Genomic DNA, 6,640 nt, shown 5'->3' on the forward strand with positions numbered 1-6,640 from the left:
CTTCTGCGGATGTGAGCACCAAACCACTAGTGGAGAAGAATAATGAATAAGCACAATAACAATATATCATATATTGATATATATTGTGATATATATGTATCACAGTGGAGGGGGGAACCTTTCCTTTTGGGGCATGTATGACGTGCAGTTTGTGATCCCAATCGCCCCTCTCAAGCATCTCTCTAAAACAAGGTGGGCGATTCATTATTCTAGCCTATGCTACTCATAGCATTAAAATGCTAAAATTGAGGGGGAGGGTAATTCTGTCACACACACACACACACGCCTCCAATTATCTTTTCCACCACAAGATGTTTCTTCTGTCCATGACTGCTCACACTTCAGCAATCTTGCCAGCAAGCTTCAAATAATGTATTTTTTTTTTAAAAAAAGAAAACCCTTTTCCAAAGCCACAGGCATGAACACAACAGCTTGAACAGGCCTAGTGCCTAAGGGGGGGTTAGAGGTTTCTCTATGTAAAGAATGACACTTAAAAACTTGCCAGGATTTTGCAGGCGTGCAGAATTTTTTTATTTATTAAAAAAACAACAAATAACACACAAACACCCTTTGGGTGTAAACTCCATTTGCCTGGCTGAGCGTTGGAGGCCTCCCCTCGCAGCCCAATCAACGGCCTCTCCCCCCCCCCTTTCTTTCCTTGGTGGCGGAGGGAGGTTGTCCCAGGTGGATCGACAAGGGAGGCAAGTTTTCTGCCTGGAGGAGAGAGAGAGAGAGAGAGAGAGGGAGGAAGGAAGGAAGGAAGGGAGGGAGGGAGGGAGATGTGTGCCGGGGCTGGGAAAGCGGGGAGCCTTGCAAGGCAGCTGCGTTGCCCTTTTCCTGCACTCCACTCCTCCAAACGTCTGAGCAACCAGTTTGCTGCGAGAAACATGTTAATTGCCAACGGAGCTCATTAAGGCATGCACATGCAAAACACAGCGAGGGAGATTAAATGGACAAAAGCGCAATAATGAACTGTCAACAATCGAGCCCATCTACAAGACCAGGAGCACTCAAGAATGAGGCATTTAGAGGCAACAAAGGATTGTCTGGGACAGGAAGAAAGGACGACCTAGACTTTTGTTGAGTCAACACAATTGATTACAAATGAGAGATTAACAGGATAGCTTCGGAGTTTTTTTTTGAAGGAGGTAGAAGAGAAAAGTCCAATTAAGTCCACCGAATGTTAACTACATCGCTTTTTCCACCAGTCCCAGCCCCGCAGAAATTCTCATTAAACCATCCCTGGCGATCCCCCTTTTTGGAAAGTAATTTGTCTCCCTGATGGAGCAGAGAAAGGAGGAGAAAGAAGCGCGAGTTCTTGGCACAATGAGCTTAGGAGACACACTGCAAAGAGCCAAAGGGGGAGTTAATGAGCATCTGACAAGCCGCTTGGATCTAGGCCTGGCAGAACAGTGATGAAAAGATGGAATTGGCCAACAACTATTCTTTAGATCAAACATAAAAAGGCCAATCTGAAACAGGCCTGCTCAAAGCTGGTGGGGAGAAAGAAAAGAAAAGCCCCCGCTGTGGGGATGGAGTGCAGCCCTCAACTGCCCCCCCCCAAAAATCAGGATGGGAAATGCATTGGCATGTCCTGCCCCTGCCCCCTCACCCCAACTGCTGAACGGCCCATCCTTAAGCTCCACTCCCCTGTCCTGAGCAATGCACTCCAAAGCTTTCCAATTAGGGTATGAATGGGGATTTGCGGACCCACTGCATTTTGGGGAGAGATAATAAAATTCATACACTGTTTTTTAAAACCGTCCCTAAGTGTTGGAGATTAGGGTGAGGTCTTCAGGAGGGGCAAGGTTTCCCCATCATTTACCGCTGCTAGATTCCTCTTAAGCCCCAGGAAGGCGGTGGGCATCTTGGGTCTGGTAGGGTTGGATTAACAGGTAAAAAAAATGTGAACAGGTAGGCACTGTTTATTTCAGGGACAGGGAAAGGCGAAGGGCCACTTTGCCATCCTTCTTCACCTAGTCGGTCTGGAGCAGGGGTCAGCAAACATTTTCAGCAGGGGGCTGGTCCACTGTCCCTCAGACCTTGTGGGGGGCTGGACTATATTTTTTGGGGGGAAATGAAAGAATTCCTATGCCCCACAAATAACCCAGAGATGCATTTTAAATAAAAGGACACATTCTAATGTAAAAACACGCTGATTCCTGGACCGTCCGCGGGCCGGATTGAGAAGGCGATTGGGCCGGATCCGGCCCTTAGTTTGCCTAGCCATGGTCTGGAGTCTGAAGCGCCATTTGCTCCGTTTGTGGACTATTGTGCCTGCATTGACTCTGGCTTTGCTGTTGGATACTCTTGACAACAATAAAAACTCCCCCAGTTTTTATGAAGACCTATAGCTATCTATAGCGATTAAGCAGGGGTGAGGAGAATCTGTCGGTCTCCAGATGTTGGGGGCTGCAGCTCTCATGACCATGCTGGCTGGGGTTGATGAATGCCAACATCTGGAAGGCCACATGTTCTGCACCCTATGTAATTCCTGGTAGCCCCTGAAGAATGACCAGGGTCTCCTCCTCCCCCAGGCACCTGGATGATGGTTATGACTGGTGTGGGTGCCCAAACAAGGTCCTTCTATGGATCTTCCAGCTCTTTCTTTATTGCCCCCTGGAGCAGGCAAGGCCAGAGCTAGCCTTCCGAATGGTGACTCTTTCAAGTGCCATAATTTCCCATGGACCACAATGACTTTCTCATCAACGCACCCCCACGTACCGAAAAGCTGGTATTTACCACATCAGGGAGCCTGTTTGTTCTCAAGCTTTCCCACTGCAGTGGTAAACACCATCTGTCACCAGGTATGAATGTGGGGGAGAGTGTGTGTATATATACACACAGGGAGAGATGCACCTGCCACATGAAACTGACAAGGTAAAATCATCTCATGGTGAAAATTACCAAGGGCCAATGGGGATTTCTCCTGAACTCTTCAGATCTTCATCCGCAAAGGCATAGCTATGAGTAGCTGTTGGTACACATCTGAAACATGGGTGAGCTCCCTAGTCACTCCTTTGGTAATCTAGGATCTGCATTGCTGGATGAGTGAGCAGGTGCACACACGTTCCCAATAGCAGCTCCTTGTGAATGCTACCTGACCCTGATGCAGGTCTCTGTATGTTCCCAAAGCACAGCTACAAGCACAAATCAATTCAGTATGTGACCAGAACAAATGTAGAGAAGGGTCTAAAAAGAAGGAAGGAAGGGGAAGGCAACCTATATAGACAGTGAAGGGTTGAAGCAAGGAGCCTTGTCACTGGCTCCAAACAAAGGCATAAAATCTCCCGTCACATCATATAGGGACAGATTTCTTCTTACCTCTCAGATCATTATGGATTAATCCCTAATAAAAAAGGAAGATTGATTGCTTCATCTCATTGCAGTTTTTCTCTACAACAACTGTATGACATCACAGCACCCCTTGTTCCACCTCCTGTTGTGACCATAGTAGAATGTGTACTATGAAGAGTCCAGGAGTGCTTTGTACAGCAGAAGACTCTGTACCTGTCCAGTTTCCCCTAGAGAATGTTCTGACATTGGTATTTATTTTATACTTGGAAATGGAATGGTTTTGCCAGTTTATTCCACCTTCATTTTATTTGTTCCATTTTTTTCCTCGTTGGCCTCCTGCATTCTCCTTAATCTGATAGTGCTGGACTTGTTGATACATATCCCTGAAAGTACTATCATACTGCTCATCACTGTGGTATGGATTCCTGTTTGGCGTACCTATAGTTCTGTGGATTAGTAGATTGGGGTGGGGGTGGAGATGGCAGCAATGCTGGTGTCAATCCAAATTCTCCCACTTGCCAGTTTTGATGATAAGAAAATCTACAACAACAATACTTTTTTTAAAAAAAATGCAGACTTGGGGATATGTACACAGAGGCAAGTGGCATCTTTTTCCAAAGAGTTTAAAAATATAACATGAACGCAAAACCACCCTTTTATCCTAGGGTGTGTGAATAGGTATGCATGGAATAAAAATAAAAATGTGGACAGTATTTCACAGTAGGCAGCCATAGCATAATTGAAATGAAATGAAACAAAACAAATGCTGCCACTCAGAATGAGAACACACAAGCTACATATATCCACATGGGAAATTATGTTATACTGAGCCAGACCAGTTGGTCTATCTGGCCCAGTATAGTCCATTGCAGGGATGGGACCCTGTGGTCCCCCAAAGGTTGTTGGACTCCCATTACCCTTCACTGTTGACTATTTCGACTGGGGTGGGTGGGAGTTAAAGGACAACACCACCAAGTTTGTGTGTCACATGTTTCCCATCCCCGGACTACCCCAAAGTCTCAGACTGACAACTTTACCACCATGGTACCAAAGATCCTTAGAGGAAGATGTCAGGGATCTAACTGGGAACTTAATGGATGCAAAGGACAGCCTTTCCTACAGAGCTATGGCTCCTCTCCATATCCACAGCTCCAAAGGTTGATGCTCCTTTAGTCAGTAATGCTGGATAGGAGAAATCAAATACAGGGTGACCTGGGGTTCTACCTTCTTCTTCCAACTGAGATGAGAGGGAGGATCATATCCTGCGTGACCACATCAAGGAACACAAGAGCTCTCTGGGTTGATGGCTGAAGAGGGCGCTCACACATAGAGAGATTGCTGGTGGTATCTGGTACCCATTGGTTATTGGTGGGGCTGAAGGCAGGGAGACCAACCTTATATGGAGCCAGTGCCAGCAACAGGCAGAGCCAAAGAATTCTAGTTTTGTCCCCATCCTCCTCTCTGCTGAGTTCTACAAAGGGCAACACTGAGACTAAGGAGGATGATGAAGAAGACTAGAAGTGCTGCCATATGGACTAGTTGAGGTAAGCAGGTAGGCAGGAGGGGACTGGCTGGGGACAGATTGAGGTTGGTCCACCCTCCAGTGAGGACTGAGCAAAGTCAGTGGGCACTGAATTCTGTCTATTGGGTGGGGGAGGAAAGGTGGTAAAAGGAAAGGGGGTATCCTGAAAGAAGGTGTGGCTAAGTGGGTAGAACAGAGATCATGAGGATGCTACACCGCCACATTTTAGCCCTATTCACATATTGTTCATGTGGTCATTACTATGATGACTATGGAGTGGAGTTGTGCTTCTAGTTCTTTTTTAAAAATATATATATATTATTCAGTATTTTCTTGTTTTACAGAAGTGTAGTGCCTCGTATTTTTTTTTCTTTTCATGTAACATTTTTACAAATCTGTTTCATTTGTTGAGGCATTAGGGGGAGAAGAAAAGAAAAAAGAAAAAAGAAAGGGGGGTGGAGAGAGGGAAGATGGATGGGGTGGGGTCGGGTGGCGGTGTTTCTATTATGTTTAATGTATGTAGAGTTTGGTGTCAGCGTTGCTTGTGTTGTTCACTTGTGTTCCTTTGGTGGTGAGAGAGGCTGGGGTTGGCCTAGGGTGTGATTGTTTGCTTGTGATTGGCTGTGGCGATCTTTGTTTTCGTGTGTGGGTGAGGTGGGTGGGTGTTTCGGATCAGGTTAGCCATATTGATAAAGGAAGAGCACCAGAAGCCTTCTTCTGTTTGTCCCCGTGTCAGTTTATTAGTTAATTTTTCTAGTAGGGCTGTTTCCCATACTATTTGGTACCATTGGTCCATGCTTACTCCTGACAGGTCTCTCCAGTGTCTGGTTATGGTGTTTCTGGCTGCTGAGAGCAGGTGGGTTATGAGTTCTTTGTGGTGTAAATTGTGCTTCTAGTTCTACATCACATTTCCTTCTGCACATTGCCTGAAGTGAAAGGCCACCCTCTTTCAGCAGGGGCAAGAGAGCCTTAAGGCTTGTAGGAGGATATTCTTCAGAAGAAAAACTAAGTGCGGAGCACCAAAAACAGCCCAAGCACATCTTGGGTAGGAAGCAAGCCATCCTCAACTGTGACCCTTTGGCTGCTGTCCATACAAGTGACTGGCTGCTAATTTTTCTTATGCACTGGATTTGCAGGCACCGTTCCGGTAATGAGAAAGCCTGCCTCCTCTCCAGTGGAGGCCAGCCAATTAGGGCAAAGCAGGCACTGTCCCACCAATCTCGCCCTCACACTGGCCTAGAGAGTGGTACTGGTTGCCATCTTCATCCTTTCAGTGTTGCCATTGTAGTGTCCAGCAGGGAGGAAGATAGGGACCAAGCTGGAATTTGCTGGCTCCGCCTGTCACTGGCTGTGCTGTCACCTACTGTTGGGTTCCATGCCTTCTGCCCTATCGCTCCCAATGGGACACTGGGCCCCGGGATTCACGGAGAGGGTGCAATGCATCCCTTTGTGCAGCAGAGACACATATTGAACCCTGCAGGGGTCCTGGCAATATGCAAGTCCTCCCCCCCCCCCGCCCAACTCCACCCATGATATTGGAAATAATTTTGCTAGTATAATTGGGAGTGAGGGCACCATGTGGCTTCTTAAAGCCAACTGATACAGGAAGGAGGGCACCAGAGACCCTTTGGTGTCATATTATTTTAAAAAATAAAATCTCGTGAACTGCCAAGATGACTCTTTCCACTTCCTTCCCTGCCTGCTTTTTGGCAGTCGTCAAGCCGTTCTGCAGAAATAGCTTTTCATGTCTAAGCAGCCTCTTCCTTCTGATTCATTTTGTTAACAAACTGGGGATGTCACTAGCCTGGATTGTGCCATCGC

At 46.7% G+C, this 6,640-nt stretch overlaps 1 long non-coding RNA gene across 1 annotated transcript; it reads right to left on the minus strand.

Annotated features, from left to right (window-relative positions):
- Positions 1 to 502: 502 nt before the first annotated feature.
- On the minus strand, positions 503 to 3,901 carry LOC309527197. The gene is made up of 2 exons (XR_014217131.1): positions 3,325 to 3,901; positions 503 to 876 (listed from the first exon to the last, which is right to left on the minus strand). It is a non-coding gene; the product is annotated as an uncharacterized lncRNA (long non-coding RNA).
- Between the last annotated feature and the right edge of the window lie 2,739 nt (positions 3,902 to 6,640).

This window comes from Podarcis vaucheri, assembly GCF_965113315.1.
Source record: "Podarcis vaucheri genome assembly, chromosome: 2".
Classification (NCBI taxonomy): Eukaryota; Metazoa; Chordata; class Lepidosauria; order Squamata; family Lacertidae; genus Podarcis; species Podarcis vaucheri.